Below are 21,338 nucleotides of genomic sequence, written 5' to 3' on the forward strand. Positions count from 1 at the left end.
AATCAGTACTAGTTTTCATTGCATAAAATTAAATTAATGAAAAGTTTCTAATAATCATTAAGATTTTACGTACTGATTATGCATATTCTTAATTTTGTCGGTAAAAATTTCAGATGCTTTTGGCTTCGTACCAAATTGTACAATTAGACAGTTCATTTGCTTTCCTACACCTGCAACGTTACAAATATTACAACTTATTTTCTTATTTATTATCTTTGTAACAATTTTTTGAATTATTTTTTTTAATATTTTTGCCAAATTTTTGTTTCTTTAGTTTATCAAACGTCATTTTTAGTACACACATCTATAGTACATCTTTACACTTTCAATTTGCATGTGAAAAAGTTACATGGTGAATGAAATTGAATTTTTGCAAGGACATACAAAAAGATTCGCTCTAACCATTCATGCAATTTTTATGTACGTATATCGCAGCATTTCAAAAAGTAACGTGATATATCAATCATTTGGGGCATCTGTTATGTCATGTATAAAACTTTAACCTGAACTTTTATCTTCTTAGAAACTATGATCAATTGACTTGAAATTTTAATATATTAGTTTCGCTTTAAATAATATGCTATACAATTTTAATAAACAGATTATAACATTTTGATTTAATGATCATATCTTACTCTTAAGATATAAATATATCTGTTGCGTGGAATTTAGCTAGTTAAACAGACAAACATATATGAACTATTGTTATTTCGGCTGAAGAACGAGGGGCATGTGCAACATTTACATTGCAAAAGCGGTTTTAATACCTCGAAAGAATATCCACAAATATCTGTTCACTTACGGTAGATAAACATGGATATGTATATTTGTTCTGTTCAATAAAAAGATTTTATAAACACAGAAAGAGTCTCGACAAATTTACCATAATACTATTATACTCGCAGTGGCACATGAAATTTGCAAAATACCACGTCACTGCGTTGCATTTTTTTTCTTCAGGCTAAATTCAGCATGAAACGCTGATCTTTCGTGCGATATTAATTTAATAATAGAACTCATGAAGATATTTAACTTTTAAATGCCGTGCTTTAATTTGCATATTTCCGCGTTTACACAGAAAATAACACTTTAAGTATAATGGATACAACAAACACACGTCGAGGTAACGTCGTTGTTCACAAAGTCGTAGCTATAATCTCTAATAAACGCTACACCTGTTCCATCTAATCCGCCATTAAAACATTCCACGAATAAAATACGTGGCGCACCAATTAACTCGATCTCTCGATGTCACATCAATCCGGTTCGCGTTGTCCAGCGGCGCAGTAGCGTGATCGGTTGCGCGGTGGCTAATAGTAATCGCTCACCGGTGTGGTGGTCATACCAGTTACGCGAGATTAGGATTTTTCAGTTTCGCATCACGGTAGAACGTCGTGTACACCGAGCTGCACCGTTATTAGCACGCACACGCCTCGCCTAACGGTTCGCAGATTGATGCCACGATCGACGTATGATTGATAGCGTTCGATGCATTTAATATTTTTTTCTTTATTTCCCGCCCGAAGGCATTAAACCGAGCGATAAATAACTGCAGCGATGCGGAATTATGGAAAGCAGACGTAACACAAAGATCTCTCTCTCTTTTCATCTCTCGGCGTGTGTACGAGAGGAAGATTTAGAATCGCCTGGAACTTAAATGTGCGTGCGAAATTGAAGTAATCCGAGTAATTTATGACTCGTGTAGCCGAGATATATCGTAATCACATCTAATAAGATCCTTTTAAAATTCCTCTTATTATTCTTTCACGAGAAAAACTTATTTTGCTCGCGTGGTGTACATTGGATGAAGAATAAAGAGATAAATTGGAGATTCTCGCGAATGATTTAAATTAAAAAAAAAGGAAACAAAAAGGCGAAAGTAAGTTAAAAGCGGATATCGCAGGGAGACTAGTGAATTAATAAAAATATATAAAAAGTGTAATTAAAATGCCGCAGTTATTAAGAAAATGCTAATAATTATCGAGAATTCCGCGTAGCAACCATAGCACGAGAACTTTCATAAATCTTCGCGAGTCACTCAAGTTCCTCGGCACATTACTTAACTCAATTGCGCGACTCCTAACTGCGAAAACAAAAGGAAGGATATCCGAAAGAGAGAGAGAGAGAGAGAGCGACGTGGTCGGGTGCGAGTATGCCAATTATAATTGGCCTCCGTCTCGATTTTTATCGGAAGTGCAGTAAGTCTGCGGAAACGGGCTCCTCTTACCCCAGACTCTCGCTCCTCGAGCATTCGAACGAGCTGGAACTTTTAATTTCACGCGTTAATGACAGCCGCCCGGTTAAAGGATATTCTTTATTACTCCGCAGTCGACCCTTCTCCGTCTCCCGCCCCCGTCGCCCTTTTCTCGCTCTACGACGTGGCGCGCCCCGTGGAAAGAGGGATGCTTCGGAAAGTCTCGGACACGGTCTGCGGGTTCGCAGGAGTGCGGAGGATCGGGAAAAGACGAGACCGACAGCGGAGGGACAGACGGGTGGTAAGGTCGGACGGTAAAGCTCGCGCGGCTCGCGAGAGACGAGGGGTTAATCACGACTTTGGAGGAATACTTGCGCGCGACGGTATGCGTTTTCCACCCTCGGTACTTCCTTCCTTCCTTCCTTCCTTCATTCCTTCCTCCGTTGCAATGCTAGTTTTTCCCTCTTTCCTATCTTCCTTCTCTCTCTCTCTCTCTCGCGTTCCACTTGTCTTGTCCGCCCTCTTTACGCTTACGGACTAACCCCAATCCTCTAGTGCATTTTGTACTTCGTGTTTTCGCCTCGCAATTTTCAATATATCGTACGCGCGCCATCAACTTTCGCGTTGAAACTCTTTTTCGCGAACATTTCCCCCTTATCCCCATCGCGAATCTTTCCTCGCTCGCGAACTTTTCATTCTTTCGGCGCGGAAATTAGTTCAGAAATTTACGGACATTGTCCGCGTTTGCGTTAATAGTTCGAGATAGAGTTGAGATCCTATCGTGTGCGAAAGAAGGGGAGGTCGCCTAATATGGATCGCACTTTTACTTGAAAAACGCAATGATGTCCGAGACGAGATTGCGATTTAAGGAAAACTGTAATGAGACGAAATCCCTGCGATTTTATCTCTTCTTTGTAGAAATAATCAAGTTAATGCGATTACGTTGATATGTACGAACTAATGGATATATTTAACATAGTAATGACTCCAAGTTTTCTGGCTTAAAATTTTCTCTCGTCAAGTTTCCCTCCTTGGATCATCCGGTATTATCAATATTCAGTAACTAGAAGCATCCGTCTCGTTATGCGGTCGGGTGCGAAAGCCACAAGTGTCCCGTAGTACCTCAATATGTAAGCGGCTTGAGGCAATGATACGTTAAACCACATGGGAGAAAACCACACTGGGCACTCGGCTTATTACATCTATTTACGTAGCAGAATTATGACCACGATACAAAACGGAAACCCTTTATCTTTTTCTAATACGTAAGAAATATTCGAAAGGCAAGAAAGGAAAGTTAAACTGTTTACGATTTTATTTGAGTAATCTGAAATTCATTCTATGCAATTTATTATAAGCTCAGAACTTCTTAGGGCACTTTTAAACAATATTGACTTCAAAATATCGATATGCGACAAATGTAATACCACGAATGATATTTAGAATATTACCCGCTTTAGGTATTTTTGCATTCTCGTAGTCCATTATATATTTTTTTTAAGTCTTGAATTGGTATAAGACAATGTTTTGACGTATTTATATAAGTTAGAGAAAAATTCATTCAATCATTCCGTCAACGAGACCTAATTATTTTCAAATCTTTCTCTATTTCTCCATGGTTCGACTCAATTTGCCAGAGTATTTGTGCTCAGAATAAGTTTGTTCCGCAATCCCTCGTCTGCGAGCATGAAACTCCCCCTTCGCGACGACGATATCTCGCTTCGACCTGCTTTCCTACAACAATCTATGACGTAATGAAGCGTATCCGCTCGACTTCCGAATCTTTTCTTCCCCTCACAGCGCGTTCTCGCTCCCTCGCGTCCCACCGGCACCCTCCGCCCTCTCGTTCCTTCTCTCGTACTTATCTGACTCTTTGGCCAATCACTCCTGGTATCCTCTTACCTCCACCATTTATTCCGCCCTCCTTTTTCTCCTATCGACTTCCCGGACTTCTCCCGGACGAAACGAACTGATCCGAACTTCGCGATTCCGCGGGGTTTCATTTACAGTTCTCCAAGTTCCGCGTCTTTCGAACACGATTCGTTGGCGTTTTACAGTTCCCGTCCCGGCGCTACGTCCGTACGAGCCGTTTGGCAGTTACCTGTAATTCTTGCAGTTGTCGTTTTCCACGACTTTCTATGCAAGATACACCAGAAAGTTTATACTCTAAATAACTTTCATTATGTTGGGAAATTTCTTAATGAAGAAGATCCAACGTAATTGTTTGTCACCCTTAAACTTTGACGTGATAATTTGGTGTGATATACGCCCGCGAAAGCCACACCTTGTTAATTTATAATTTTGTAACTTCATATTCTTTTATTCTTTTCACTTTGTAGCACTAATCGTCCTTTAACATTTAATATTATTTCTTCTAAAAAAATCTTGCATTGCAATTTTTATTCATCTCAATATTCATTAAAATTATTAAAAAATGTATAACTAAAAATATAATTGTACATGGTGTCCACCTCAAAATTTGTAAATTTATCCCCAGAATTTTCCAGGAATTATCACAATTCTATTAAAATTTTTATCACAATTACTTCTTCTCGTTATACACTTTTTTTATCCCGCGCAGGACATTTGTAAAATATTGAAATATAATAAGAAAATTAATGCGTGACTCACCGACCCGATGCGCAACGAGCGGAGTTACTCAGCCACCTTCTCTCAGATTCTGCAATTTAATCTGTAACAAGTAAAAGAAAATTATAGTAGCGCTCAAAATAATGAATATTTAAAAAAATAATTATTTTGCTCTTAGAATTTTAATCGTACATTAAAATAGAGTAAAATTTAATTTTCCAAAATCTCTTTCTTTTAAGCATAAGATCATATAGTTTTACAAGCAAAAATCTCTTTACTCTAATGTTTATTTAAATTCAAATGAATGATTAAAATAAAGAACAAAGATGCAATTAGTGGCAAATATTATAATATGTTATAGATGATTACTTTTTTTAATTTTAATGCGTGCGGTATGTATCTAGTTAACAAACGTTTATTGGATTTTCGTCGATAAACTGCATTCAGCATTAGAATCTAAACGTCCAAATGTATTTACCTGTTTACCTCTCTCATTCACACTTGTGGCGCGTAACGAGAGACACGAAAAGCACACGAAGCACGAGATTGTAGTCGTCGACGCGATTTTCACGAACAAAATTTCACGGCCGGGCTTTTACATCGATATCGCATGCAGCGCAGCGAAATCGATCTCCTCCTTTTTTTCCGTTCCTCCTCTTCCACCCCCTTCGAAAATCACCCACGCCCGAATAAACTCGCCGCGCGTGTTGCGCCGCTACGTCGCAAATTTGTTTCACGCTCGCTCGAGTCTCCCCAAAATTAATCCACTAGCCATTACCAGCCACGCACAGGCGAAACGGTACAAACCGCTTTGTGCGCGGACACGGGCACGCGTTACGAGCCATTTTGTCAGCAAAACAGATGGTATAGCCTCGGCCAGTCGGCTTTTTAAGCGTATCGCATCGCCGGATATCGCGTCAAACATTTTTAACGCGCTTTTAAATAACCCCCAGACGACCCCATACCGCAGACTATGGCTCGCGTGTAACTGTTTACCACTTTTTAATTGTTACTGCCGTTTCCATTTCCATGGTTAGGTCTTTGGTATCGTTTAAATGAATTTTCAATATATTGCGTACATAATGAAAATCTGTCAAAAGGACTAGGGTTGTTACGAGGATCGAGTTAGCCAAAGAATACAAAACTAACAATTCTGTAATATTATATATACAATATACAATATTAATTACGGAAAAATATTTTCCAAAACATTTCTCGACATAAATATATATATTGAAAAAAAACAAAGGATTTTTTTAACCTTTTCATTTCACATCTCTTTTTATGTTGTGCTAGTCTTTGATCATTGCTTTGATCATAAAAATATTCATTTTTATACGTGTATCTTCGTACGTATGTGTATTATGTAACATAAAATTATATTGATCATTGAGATCTGAATGCAAATGTGATTATCATATCCTATTATATTGAACGCGTTCCTTGTCTCCCATAAACTTTTGTGACCGAGTATTAAAACGCGAGGAAAAGAAGGATTACGAGGCAATTGGATATCCGCCAATGAAATTCGCGAAATTCACGGGCATGCCCCTGCTCGATGTTTCGACGGGGTGAGTACGCATTGGCGGTATACGCGTCGCATTCCGAACGATAAATCATCGGTGGATGGGACCTTCAATGAGACTGGAAACTGTATATGTAACGTACGCAAACTACAGGCGCCATTTACCGGAGAATCGAAAAAAAATGCGAAGCCGCACGAAGAGAGCCAAGGACGACCTGTCGCGATTACGCGCAACTCCCTGCAGCCGCAGTAAGTAATAATCGCCAGCATCCGCTGCTCCGTCGGGTTCACTTAGCTAATGCCCTTGACGTTTGATGCTGCCCATGATCCTTGGAGCACGAAAGATGGGAAACGCGCGCATCTCACCGCAACCGCATATGCTCGCGTTACTTTTTCCTTTTCGTATCCATGACCATTTTTCGAAATATGATATCAAGCAACCGAGAAATTACTCGAAGATAAAAGATCACATTGAAAGTATTAATTGTGCATTAAATTTGATGCATCCTGTGCGTACGATTCATTCATTTTTCTACAAGAGCAAAAAACGATCTTTAGAAATGTATATCTGCTAAAATTGTGCGAATTCTCTTAGTCGCAATTGTTGTAATAATTGATATCCGATTATTTTAATGCATAATTTTTTTTTCAATTTTTTGTAATGTTTTTAATTCAACAAGATTTTTCAATTAAAGAGAAACTTTAATGTTCCTTTTTTTAAATTGAATTATCTTTTGCTGTACGTTTCCTCCATTATTCATACTATCACTCAGGAAAGCGTGTGTTTGTAGATGAGTACGTATATATGATGTACAAATGTATATAGGTGTCCGCAGTGATGAATTCAGGTCCGTGGGTTTGCTAAGTCCAAATGACTGTGCGGATCAGTCATCCTTGCGGGAAGTGTGAAGAAATTATCGGGCTTAACCTAAGGAATATTAATTTCTCGGCATTTGTCAATACGAATGAATATTACTACACTGCCAAGATGTACAACGCTATTAGCTCTAAGAAAAATAAACTTATTTAAATAAGTATAATGATTTATCGACATGCGGGAAAGAGCATACCAATGAATTCCAAGTAGTATTCAGATACACGTAATTTGTTAATTAAATGAGTAATTAAGTTAAATAAATATGTTTCTTTGAAAATTGAACATATTGAATAATTGTTTTTTTTTTTATAGAAGGACGTATCAAGTTTTCACACATAGAAAAATATCAATACTATTGCCAAGAAAAACGATTATCGTATTTACATTTCTTTCTTCTAAGTTCTCTTTGTCTTTTTCGCTCGTCTTTAACAAAGGCTGTTTTTCTGATAATTGTTTTAAAATATACTCGTCACAAATTAAAAACATTCATTACCATATACTAGAAAAAAAGTTCTTTCGAAGAATAATATAAATGTTCAAAAAAATTCAGAATAATGAGTAAATCAAATTTTTGTCTCAAATTAATATTCTTGATCGAAACATTAAATTACTAGAATTCAACATATATATTTTGAATATGATGCTTATGATAGATTTGCGGATATATGAAATTTGAGAAATAAGTGATAGGTATTTACTTAATTCAAGTATACATTTTCCTCCATACAAAAGTTTATTTTAAGTAAATATTCCAAATAAACAATAAATGTATTTTGGAGCTATTATCAAGAAAATCCTTGTGAAGATAATAGTCACTTAAAAGAAGAAAACTAAAAATTATTAAATGATCGTTTTTTTTTTCAATACGAGAATTTTTCTATGCGAAGAATTGTACGAACTAACCAAGCATGAAACACATGCACATACTTTCTTCCTCTTTCCTTTAATAATTCTTACATGTTGCGTTGGTAAAACTCGACTACCCTGATAGGAACCAAGCACTCTTACAGATGAGTGATTATTTTTTACGTTACTCTTTGCGTCGCTGATAAATTTCTACCCCTCTTTTAAAACCACTTTATATGTTACAAGAACTGCATTCAAGTTTAGACGACGACGACGACGACGACAGAGACGACGACGACAAAGACGAGATCCATTTAAGTAAATTAATAAGAGCCTGCTGGGAGCACGCACGGCGACGTAAATCCGGCACTGCCACCTCTACAGCTCGGTCCGTGACAGCTCAGTCTAGGTATCGCGTAAAGGAGAACGTAAGAGGGGCACCTCTTATCTTCCACTTTTACACGGACTGTGGCGGCGCGATCACTGTAATATCGCCGTCTCGCACGAGAGAATTATGTTCCCGGGTAAAAGCATGTCCCGAGTTACGTACGTACGTACGTACGTCGTCGTCGTCGCATGTTACGCACGCTGATTGCAGATCGAGAGACGAGATTTCACGCGATACGACTCCTCGGCTCGCCGCCGGCGTGAGCACCTAAGTACCATGAAAGCGCGCGCGGCGCGGCGCGGCGCGGCGCGGCTCGCATCGCACGCCGCCGCCGGTCGCGCGCACCGACGCCTCGGCCGACGCGTCTGGCGAAGCGTGTGCTCCGAGCGTGGACCAAACGAGGCGTGTCGCGGAAAAAATTGCTGCCGCGATAAAGGCGACTGGCAGAGTCAGGGCCGCTCGCTCTCTTCCTCCTCCTCCTCCTCTCTTTTTTCTCTCTCTCTCTCTCTCTCTTTCTCTCTCCGACGTTGTGTTTAGTAATTTCACGGTGAGACAGATCGCGACGCTCTTCCGCGCGCCGTAATAACCGGGCGACAAATAAATAAGCGCTGCGCTATCACTGACTCATCGGATCAGGCGTTCCAGGAAGCCCAAGGAGTAAAACGGAGGTCCAAATATCGAGCGCCTGGTTGATTCACCGCAAAGATTCGTAGTACGTATCGCTGATTTATATAGTGATACGCGTGATGTTTCCTGGTTAGATGGCTTTACACGATACGGATCATCAATTGTTGATTTTAGATGTCAATCGGTGAAATATATATAACTGTTAAAGTACTTTTTAACGCAAGAATCGCGCTACGTTAAGAAGCTATTAGACGGATGAATAGATAAAATCTCAATGATCGGCCAAACGAACGAAAGATTTATGGGAGAAAAAATTTATTTCGCCAACGGAAACGGGAATTTTTCTATTTGGGGTGAAGAGCGAGTCTCGCATATTGTTTCACCCTCCGGCTGATTGTGTGCCGCGACAAGAATTTTCCGCGAGAACGGATGATGCAATAAATGGCGCCCCGTCCGCCGACGGTTATCGGCCGGTCTTTTTTCACCTCACGGCTTAAGGCCACCTTTACTTTGTTCCCAACTCTCCCTCTTCGTTTGTCTTCTCGCGGAGACTATTAACGAGACGATGGCGCGGGGGTGAGGCTTCGTAAAATCGTGCACCTTTCTTATCTCTTTAGGCGAGATTGCCGCTCCGAGACGAAGTTTCCTTATCGTTTCGTTCATCGTTCTCATCGACGGAAGAAGTTTGCCTTTCGGATAACGAGAAGCTTCTGAACGCGCACGCCTCGCTCGGCCGCCTCTAACCAACTAAGGAAAATGACCGGCCGATCGCCTCTTTTGACCTCGGCAGCGGCGATGAGATTCGGGATACGATTCTCCGATTTTCCCGAACACTCGTGACTGAAATGTTTCGAAGAATCGGGAGGGACGCACTTCAATTTAACAAAGACGTTCTTATTCCGCGTCGCGCAAATTTGATCGCTAAACAAGAGAATCCGACTCTTGGATCTCGTGTTAACAAGGTGTGCGCAAATAAGAGGCAAATCGGATGAGAGAGAGAGAAAACGAAATAGTTTTGGCAACTATAAATTTGACAATTCGAAAATTTAAGTACTATCGCTAGTTTCACGAAGTTACAGGTACCAAAGTGTAATACTGAATAATTAAAAAAAAAAAAATATAGTTACTGCTACAATTTATGTGTTGCATCAATTGATAGTGAAATAGCAACTTAACTAATACATTGCACGGTTATAAGGACTTCATAAGTGGTGACGATTACACTTTTCTAGTTAAACCAATTTTTTTTTAAACATAATGCCATAATAACCAATTGATGATTTACTATAACATATTTTGGGATCAGTAATATGTTTTTCGCTGAGACTATTTTGTGTACTCTCTAAATCTGAGTCATTAGTGAAATTTTTACTTTCTGATTTACAGTGCTATACTTATAACTGTGATTATTCACTGTCTCTTAATAAATTCCGTTTAAAAGGAGGGTATTCTCACTGACCGGAATCAACGTATTATCAATGATCTCACTGATTTTTCTTCGAGTGATTCTAAATCAATCTCAAGTATACAAATTAGAATTAATATATTCAGTTACAAATTAGAATAAATTCTTGTATCGAAGACAAATCGCTAACAATTTCGCGAGAGCAATTTCGTATCTTTAGAACACGCTCTGCATATTTCTCTCGGCTACGATTCAGTCGGATCTAAATAAGTGAAAACGCGAATATAATTAACGGATATCTGCGATCTCATTTCGTTTTTATTTTTTTTATTTTACCTTCACGCGTTACCGATAACTACATCCTCGCTCCAACTCGACGCTATCAATTGCATCCAGGCGGTCAACATTGCCAATGCATCGGGTATGCAGCAAGTGCCGGGCATCGCGTTCGATACGACCGTCATTAAACAAGAGATCGACGATACCGATAACCGCTCGCATAATTGCTCGCAGGGTCAAACGTATCCGCGTTCATAAATATACGCGTTCGCGATCGGCGAACTTTTTCCAGGAGGCTTAGCGAGCCGTGAAAGATAAAACGTTAATGCGGCCGCGAACAAAGCGAGCCGATCTCATTGGACTCCCATTATCTCCGTCGAAGAGATTCACGGGAGATTTTCCATCAATCTCACTTCCGAATTCGATGGAAAGATTAAACGAGCGCGGGCGGTACCCACCTACCTACCGTTCTTCTTCGCGTCCCTGTAAATTATTCGCGGTGCGCGACCCGAAGGTACTAAACTGCTTTACGGCGGTCGCCAACCGCGGCGCGCTTCACGGATAAGTTGATTCGGCGACGTAATTTAACAGGAGTTGAGCGGGTAAACATTTCTGCAAGCAGCGATCTCACCACCCCGCGCACCGGCGCGAATAAGTCGATTCTTCACGTTCGTATCGGATTTGCGAGACGTCCTCGCTAAACGATCGACGACAACGAAGTACTCGCAAAGTTAAAAATATCACGACTCTTCTTCTTGTCGGGATAATCGGGAAAAAAGGAGAGAAAAGAAAAGGATTTCGATGCGTAGAGATATATTCGAATGCTAGTTTAGAAAAATAATAATTTTTTTTTTTAGATTTTTCAATTTTTCAATTTTTTTAGAATCATTACTTAATCGATGGTACATTTAACGAAGAGATAAATTTAGCGAGAGGTATTATTGCATGTATTAATTTCAATATTTGATCGTGCAATATACATATTTGATTGCATTATAATTATTCTGTTATAAGAAAAAAGATTATTTTGACGGCCTCCCCAGATTCTAGCATACCGATAACATAAGTTTTAAAGATAACGCCTCGTAAAGTAGCTTTATTAGTTATATAATGGTAATCTTATTTCGCCATGAAATAAGATGGAGCGCGGAGAGAGAGAGAGAGAGAGAGAGAGAGAGCTGCAAGTACCCAAGGTAAAAAAAAAACAGATTTTCTCGCTGCATGAGCTTTTTAATATAAAACCGAAATAAAGCCAGTAGTAAAAAACATGACTCGGGCATCAACAACAATATATTACTTCCAGAATCAGAAACAGAATTATAAAGCTTGTTACGTCCATGCAGATTTCACGAATCGCATCACGCGACCCGGATTTGCGTAATCCATATTTCTTTTTCAGATTTACGGAATTGTAATAATGCTTATCAACGCGCCTTTAGAACGCCTCTGCGATCTCTCGTGCGGAACGCGTAACAAAAACAAGAGACGTTTTCGCGCCGAGTCGAGATCGCGATTAAGAGATGACCCATTTAATCACAGGTTGCAAGGGAGAGATTCCGTTCAATTAACCCGCTCGCTTTTGTAACAACGTGTTACGCTTTAACGCAAAGAGCAGCTGGAATAGAGATAATAGAGCTCTTATACGCCGAGCTGCATATCATGAATACGCTCGCTCTAAAGCAATCGCCGATTCGATACATCCGCGAAACTTGGACAGCCAGGAAAACATATGGAGCGCGAGAATAAAAGTAAAACAACTCGAAGTATTACATATTCGCAGTTGAGTAAATTTAGTTTCGAAACATTATGAATTTCAATGCAACGACGCAGACGTGAAATGAAAGATATTACGTGGAAAAAAAAAGAAACAATGGTAATACGAGGAAAGTAAGTAATCCGCGAAAGTTACTTTATCAAATAACATTTTGTTTATCTGAAAAACAGACGGAGAAAATGATACTTCGGCATTCGTTGTTTCTGCGATAGGTATATCGCCATGTAACGCCAATGTAAAGGGTAATGCGTTTTACCTCCGAAAAATCTACATATATTACATCATATCCCTTTTTTCCCAGCTTTGCTTTTTTCCCCCCTGCCCCCTATTTTTTATCGTGTTTTCTTATGTGCGCGCGCATGTCAGGACGCCGCACGGCATATTCCACTTTAAATCGCGCGTGCTACGTTTTACACGCGCGTTTAAAACGGATTATTGCAAACACCTCGCGCGTTTAACGTATGCAAACTCGGTGGCGACAAACTCGCTTAACGAGCGAGAGCGCGCTCCGCGCGCGATGAATATTCGGCTACTTTAAGCCGCCCCGGCCGGCCGGGGCTAATGTCAAGCCGGCCAACTTCGTCGCAACGTTTTTGCTTATCACGCTCCCGTCCTGTCGACAAAATTGAAAAGGGAAAAAGAAAACAGAGGGCGGGAACTTTGCGCTTCCTACGACCCGCAGGGAAGCTGCGGAAAGCGCAATTTCGGACCGTTCCGCTTCTGTCATATACGAACGCTCCGCAATTTGCGATTCTAATTTTAATACCAAATTCTCCGACCAATCTGGAGTCGATTTTTCCTAGGCGAAAATGTTCGAGGGAGGATATCACTTTTTGCAACTCTTTTAATGTCGAATTTCCTTGCGAGACTGTGTGAGGCTGAAATTAAAATTCCTCTAAACTCCTTGCGAAATTAACTGGAGAATATGATTTTGTCATCTACCCATCTGCCCTTTTGGAGCTCAGTTTATGTAATGCATCTTCTTTTTATCTTATGATTTTCAAATTATGGACACTTTCACGTTTCCGCGAGAGGAAAAGTCGATTAAAATTTGATCAGCAAATTTATCGTTTGAATTGAGATTGCAGTTATAGGAGAAGCATAGCCGACAACTCAATAGTAACATAATAAAAGTAATCTCGTTCTCTTCAGAGAAAAAGGAATCATGAATATTTTACTTTTGACGCTGAGTTTTTTTTCCTGACATATCGATACTGTATCTTCGCTCGCAATATCGTCAAATCACCTGGGAGTTTAATATCAAATAAAAAACATCGGTGCACTGTCACCGTGACGCATGCTAAAGAAAAAAATGTTAAACCTTGTTGATAACTCTAGTTGTTACTCTCTGTACACCCGTACGGCGTGCTCTCAATTCTCAATTTTCGCGGTGTTTTTCTACATTGTTTTGTTTTTACGCGCTCGCGAAAATCTCACAGGAAAATATTCAGAATAGGATAGGTGGAATAGTTTTCACATTTTTCTGTTTTGTTTTGTTAAACTATACTATTTTTTATGTAATTCGCACCGAGCCGCGCACGCGAGCGCGTAACCCGAATCCATGCGAAAAAAATAGTTTGCGCAAATCGGGATGACTATAGAATCAGAATAATTGCGACAGCGATACCGCAACATTTTGCAATGTTGAAGAGAAACGGGACAGTTTGAAAAACTACGCTCGAAAATATTTCTGGATATTTTTAAATTCGCGAAAATTTGTCCGAGGACCTCGCGCGCGAATGCAAGTGCGTGGAATCCAAGAGACGGGCGCTCTCTATAGTCCAAACGCCAGTTGCAGGAAAACGTAGTGCAGGCTCGAGCGGTGCTCCTAATATCTCGCACATTTGGAAGAGCAGAACGATGGGAGAAGAGGGAGACGCGGAGGAAGAGAGAGACAGGGAGAGAGAGAGAGAGAGAGATGACACAACCAATGCGCGGCGACTGGCACAATGCTTACGTTCCGGAAGCGTGTACGAAGCGCTTCCACGGTAATTAGTGTATTCTCTGAGTGGCCGGAGTCATTAGGCCCGCCGGCGTTGCTTCGTCGAAAGCTCCACCTTGACTCCGCCGCATAGGAGACGAGGTAGAGAGAGCGAGATGGATGGAGAGAAAGACAATCTCTTTCTCGGTCTCGGTCTCTATCTGCATCCACCTGTTTATTGCTCTCTCCATCCACTTGTCTTCGCACCGCGACGCTCTTACCCCCTGACGGAGTTTGAATAGTTTCGCCGAGGCTTCTTCCGACGTTCAAAGACTCGCGCGCACGCGAGTCAAAGCCAGAGGTATTCATTGTGCGCCAGCATGGGGTCGTTAGGCGAGTTTGTCCTCGTCCTCCGTGCCGTTCTTGCAGATTTAGCGCGCGATCAGCGAGGCTTGCCGAATGTACGGGATTGCGAGCGTATCGGAAGTACTCGTATTACCATTCCGTTATTCGCCGGTATTTCTCAATATCTATACCTACCTCAAAAAAAAAAAATCTCGATATCTACCGCACGAGATAAGAACATCCACAATATCTATGTACGTAACCGGCGCGAAAAAGTTCAACGATAATAAATTAACACTAGAATTACCAAAGCAGTGTTTGACTTGTAACTTTGTTATCAAATTTATAACGGTGTATTTTCCGTGACTTTATTGCAACATGAAAATGTGTGTGTGAGTAATTTATTTTCCTCTTTCTTCTCTTGCGTCAAAGATGTATATATCTAAATAGAAATTATGTATTAATCATCGATAGTTCTAACATTAATCCTTAAAGTATTAAAAAATGTCTTTCCTGTCCATTTTTTCATCTATTTAAATTATTAAAAAATATGGAAAAATTCACAAACGTATTTTCGAGTTTCTAGAGCAAATGCCTGTACTTTATTAAAAAAAAAAATAAAAAAAATAAAATGTAGTATAATTTAATTATCGAAGACTAATCATACACAAATCGGGTAAGAGTGATTTGATTTGAGAAAATTGTAATTTTTTTAAATATTATAATAAAATGCATAAAAAAATAAAGATTTATTAATTTCGGTATAAAGCTTTGAAAAAAAATACTGTAACTCAAAATTGTTCGAAAAGTATAATTATTCGAGCAGAGATGTTTAGAAAAGTGTCTGGCCGATTTTATGGTTAAAAATTAGTCAGAGACATGGAATACCATGACACTTGAGAGTTAATAAATATTAGTGTAACAATTAATTCAAGCTCGATGCGTAGAATAAATGCACGAAACGCCAGAAATACTAAATGTGTGAAAATTCGTGAGAGAACAGCTTTATCAATCTTTCATTTGTCTCAGTAAGTCATAATGGAGAGCATACACCTCGAAACGTGAATCATCTCTGGCTCTAATTTATTCTCTCTCTCCCTTTCTCTCTCTCTTTTCCTCTCTATCTCCCGTTTCTCTCGAATGTGCGAGATATTAGGAGCACGACTCGAATCGCGCCACGTTCTCGTGCAACCGGCGTGTAAGCTATAAACTGACTATCCGTGCCTGTTCCCAGCTACGAGCAGACGTGTAGGCGCTATATCCCGCCGAAAAACGGAACCGCGCGGACTGAATTTATTAGAGCGCGCTGCGCGAAACTTTCGGGACGGTCCTATCCATACATTTTTCACACTGTGATAAATTCTTATTGTCTACCCGCGTAATGTCTCGTGTTACATTCGCTGTTACGTCCGAGTAGTAATGTTATTTCTGCATTATGCCCAATCGTGACACATGCGTTGATCCTGTGAAGTAAAAAAATAAACGACACGTTTCCTGGAAATAATTTAATCATCCATCGGCAACTGGCTTCAGTTGTGTATATTTAGTATTGCGCGTCGGGAGAGCGAAAAATGTTAAATAACTGTTAAATAAAAAAGTTTGTTTCAATCTATTACAATATTTTAAAACATAGATACGTGAATAGAAATACGTGTAATTAAAAGATTAATAAAAGGTGTATGTGACTTTTCGTACATTTCGCACATTAAAAGTCCAGTTTTATGCGATTTATTCTTATTACATAGTTCCACCATTAATTTCGATTACACGCTATTATCGATATTACATTATCGTAATAATGTGAATGTATTAGCGTGTAATGGAGATATAATGGATGTATTATGGAGATATTATACAAATACGATCTATACCGGGGGAAAAAGGAACGCGAGATATTTTTAATCTACGGAGAAGAAACGTCAACGTCCATAAAAAAAAATTGCAGAGCACTAAAAAGGTGCATCGCCTTTGTTTCCTACTCGCTGTAGACGCATACTAACTTGTCACGTCATGCGAACTCATGTTTTATTCCGTTATGTTAGAACGTCACATAGAACGGGAGAGTGTATCGTAGTTTCAGTTTAGATTTTCCAAGCTCCATGCGAGACGTATTATTGTCGCGTTACACGAGGCTACGCGAGGTCAGAGACCTGATAACATAATGCGTTTCTCCATTCGCTAATAAGCTTCTTTACATCATTGTTTAACTTTGGAACTCGTGAGAGATGTGCGTCGTGGTCGATACGGCGTAAACTTCGCCGTAATGTAGTTCACGAACTTTCTGCTCCCCCGCAAGTATACTTTCCCACAAGAGCTTCTCTTAAAGTATCATATTTACGACTTATAGACCTCGTCGTAGGTAGTCACATTCCCAGTTCGCGACTACATCTTCATTCAATGTATATACGGGAAACAGGAGAAAGAACAGTAACTACCCTTAACACGTACAATGGAGAAGAAATGATTCAAGTTGTAATGCCTAATTTTCTTTCCGTATAAATCGCAAGAATGTGTGTCACTATTTTCGATCGTACAATTGGATATCAATATTTAGAGGGCAGAGGGAATGGTCATCTTTTCGCTGTGACCCGAACTTTATTTTTCCGACGCTGGAGTATAAAAGCACACAAGTGGTTATTCTCGGACTAATGCCTCACGCATTAGTATCACAACAATCAAAATAATCAATAAAGTCATAAAATATTATAAAAAATACAGTGCAAATAATAATAATAGTTCCTAATAATTAAAAAATATTATTATGCTAAATATTAAAAAGGTTAAGATTATATTTATAATTGTACTAAAGATATGTAAAATTATCATGTTGAATTGTCAATGTGAGTATCTTAAAGTACGTTAAGAGAATTTAGTAACAATAAATAATAGCGGGACAGCTATTTTTCAATCTTTCTTTATTGTGTGGTTTATCACGAGCGTTGCAATATCTTCTCGCATGATAAAAGAATGTTATTCGTTTAATTGCGCGAGAGGAGAAAGAATTTTTTTTAAAAAAAAAAAAGAGAGATAGTAACCATCAACGCGTGCAGATACAACGGGTCGTTTTCGAATTTTTATCAGCCGCTCGAGATAACGCGGGCAGCAATTTCTTACATGGGCAAGCAATCTCGGGGGGAATTTTTCATTACGCGGGTGTAAGAAGATTGAATCGATTTTGCAAAATAGGCGCTTTTACGCTTGGTGGCTCGTTTTTCGGTGATGCGCGCGTACATACCCATCAGCCGGCTGTCTCGCCGGCGAGAACGTCGTAACTCCCTTAATTGCATTAATTGACTCGTGACTTGATAACTAATTAGAACATTTATATAAATATGATGTTTTAATATAGTTGAGAAGATTCTGAAATGCAACGTCCGATAAAATGTCTTCTTTTTAAGGATCTTGGGTATAGCGTGCGGAATATTGTGCTAGAGACGAGTTTGTAAAAAATAAAATGAAAAGTTGTCATCTTTATGAACTGCACAGTATAAAGTGTGAAATCAAATGGAGGAGCAAACGCTCAAGTTTTTTACGATGGATATTACAAAAGAAATGAAAGATACGTGTCGAAATCGCGCTGACCAAGTTGATCGAAGAGTGATAGACGGTAAATGTCACTTTTTTTATTCATAAAAGCTCCGTAGTTCCACGGCCTCTTTGTTTCAAACACGTAAAACGCTTTAACTGCGATAGACAATCGAGTGCACTGTAATCTTTATTCGCGTTTTTTTTTTCCATAGGCTTTATTTTGTAAATAAAAAAAACTGAAGCATTGCGGTCCCCTCCCTCTGCGTTTCATTCATACACAAAGCGAGCTCGTGGAACGCGCGGGAAGGTATTGAAACTCGACGAAACGCGCTGGCAAGTAACGAAATTCATGCGCGGACTGTGCTACGGTGCAGTGAAAACAGAAGGCGATCCGTCCCGTAATTGCCCCCCTCGTCCGACAGCGCCGAGGATCCGTGCGGGAACAAGGACGTGTTTTTGCGGCGCAGCCTCGCCCCTCGAACGAACGGGAGGAACGAAGGAAGGTGTATGCACGGATCGACTCGCTTGGATTTTCACTCGGCCAACACGCCAACCGGCCATTACCTATCCCACAACTCGCGGCGAAGTAAGCCTGCTGCACCGCGGGCCGGCCACGATCCAGTAAATACCCGATACGCCGCGATGAATGAATGGAAACCAGTCTCTCGCGTAGCAATGAGTCCGCAATCCGCTCCCGGGCAAAGGCGGAATAAAACCGGACTCTTCGTAGTATTCCGCCGGACCGTGGCGGTCGCAAACTCGAGCGAACTACGAGACAGCGGACTCGTTAGCCGGAGCTCGTATCCGCGGGATGTCATCTCCCGGCATGGTCGTCGAGAAATCACGGCTCAACATCTGTTTATTGCGTATCGCGTGGAATCACCGGTTAATCACTTGGCGCTCGCAGATCTTTCTTCGAGTGTACCCTCTTCGTGAATAAACTTAGCGTACCCTTTTTTTTGCCCTTTTTATCCTGAATGCTGAATTAATACCTGTTCTAGATAAATAATACTTTGTCGTATTATCTTGATTATAATGAGATTGATTGTAATAAACTTGTATTAGAAAATCAATGGAATCAAGGACGTATCTCATATGTAGACAAATTGTTGAGAAATTATGACGCAATAATTAACACTTAGCAATTTTGTTTGTTTTGAAATCAAAACTTTATTAAGAAAATTACAGATGGTTTTATATTGCATTAGAAAATACACAGCTGGAAAAATTGTGTTAAATTTAACATAAATCATATGTCCAGAACGGTCCACTCAAAATTTTGTGTTAATTTAACATAATGTGGATGTGTTAAATGATAACATTATTACTGCGTTAATATTTCAATAGAAAAGAAATGTAATCTTGATCGTAATCTGAAGTTACTTGTGTATACAATTTTTATTTACTTTGCAGGAACTGTCCGATACATCCTTAATTAAACCTGCCAATTAACATACATCTATTTCTATTAAATATATGTATAGTTTTTTTAATAAAAGAGAAACAAAGGAGGAAAGTAAATTAAGCGACTTAATTATTTAGATTACAAATATGTTATTGGACCGATAGTATAACAACACAATGATAGTAAGAAAGCTTTCTTCGGTCGTAGCTAGGCCTTAGTGCTTATATCTATTTATGTGATTTTATATACTTCTCCGAATTCAACCAGAATGCGCGCCGAATTAATTTTCGGTCATAACACAGCACGTCGAATAAGAATTAGTAATACCACTTTTTATATTAAATTAATTAATTAAATATAATACTTGATGCTGATTTGCATCTATATACCCATTCCCCCCTGAAAATTAATTATTTAGATTGCAGCAAAAATTACTTCGGAAAATGTTATAAATTTGGAAAGAAACTACATGCAAATCAGTTGATAGTTCTAGTGTTGAGCGAGGTGTAGCGCGGTCGTACCTTGCAGTTTACAAGATGTTAGATTTTAGTCGGAATAAGAATGTGTATAAATCCCATAGTATCTGAATACAACTTGGTCAAAGTAACGGACATCTAAGGTATCACTCGATATCGGATGACCACTTCCCAACTCAATATCAGATATTCAAGTTCGTATCGAATACTAGGTTTCAATTGCTTTCGCCGGAGCAGGAAGTGAATCTTAACGGTCCGAATCGGCAGCAGAATTGATATTTTCTTTCAATCTCGAACATCTGCACGGATCTCGTCGTATGTGTAAAGTGTCTCCCTGATCGACGCTACTTCCCACCGATAGATATGTAGATGTAATGACTTTTATCTTCTCTTTTCTCTACGCTACGTTCTTCAATCGCGAACCTCTGTTACTACGACACATGCAACTATGAACGAGATAAAGAGGAAAACAAGCAGCGTAATTAAGATCTGTCGAATAATCGAGAAGCGACAATAGCAATCAATGTTTACGCGCCAAGTTTCGATGTTCCAGAGAGATTTTCTAACCGATAACCTAGATAAGCGCCGCTCGATCGACGGGCGCAGAATAGGGTTTTCACGACGTGCTACGATATTCCAGGCTCTCATTCATTCTGAAACGATACTCGCGAGCGCGCAACCCTGGCCCTGGCGATGGTTGTCCATTATCTACTTTACGTCGCGACATGTCGGGCGTAAAACCAGTTTAGCCGGTTGCCAATCCAGTTGAGCAAATAGAACTGGCAAAAAAAGGACGGGGGGTAGCGTACTCTTAACAGATTGTACCGCGCGGCCTGGAGTCGCGTTTGCGGTTGAAGAGGCCAATGTAACGCATCCAATTAGTCACGCGTCCCTACGTGTTATTATCCGTTTAGAGAACCAATAAATTTTCGCATTCTTTCGGTTTCCCAACATTGTGAATGGCTCGCGTGTTAACCAGTAGAAGACTCGGTCGATTCACGGACCATGCCATACACGTTCCCCCTCATAGTACTTGACGTCGTTCATCATCCCCCTTTTTATGTAGAAACCATTGCCAAGGGTAAAAGCCACCGGGGTTAGATAACAATTCCGAGAATTTCAAAGGCGGCCACTCTCACCTGTCATGTCGTCTATCACA

The 21,338-nt window shown here is 39.8% G+C and overlaps 1 protein-coding gene and 1 long non-coding RNA gene across 6 annotated transcripts in view; one reads left to right on the forward strand and one right to left on the reverse strand.

Moving 5' to 3' along the window:
- Positions 1–21,338, forward strand: part of LOC105197268 (nephrin) — a 300,694-nt gene that overhangs the window by 170,814 nt on the left and 108,542 nt on the right. The gene's annotated exons all lie outside the window — the stretch shown is intronic.
- The window catches only part of LOC105197250, a 95,496-nt gene continuing 78,586 nt past the window's right edge, over positions 4,429–21,338 (reverse strand). The window contains exon 6 of the long non-coding RNA XR_005574369.1: positions 4,429–4,886. This is a non-coding gene — a long non-coding RNA (uncharacterized LOC105197250). The remainder of the gene's footprint in view (positions 4,887–21,338) is intronic.

Source organism: Solenopsis invicta, chromosome 3 (genome assembly GCF_016802725.1).
Source record: "Solenopsis invicta isolate M01_SB chromosome 3, UNIL_Sinv_3.0, whole genome shotgun sequence".
In the NCBI taxonomy this organism is placed as follows: domain Eukaryota; kingdom Metazoa; phylum Arthropoda; class Insecta; order Hymenoptera; family Formicidae; genus Solenopsis; species Solenopsis invicta.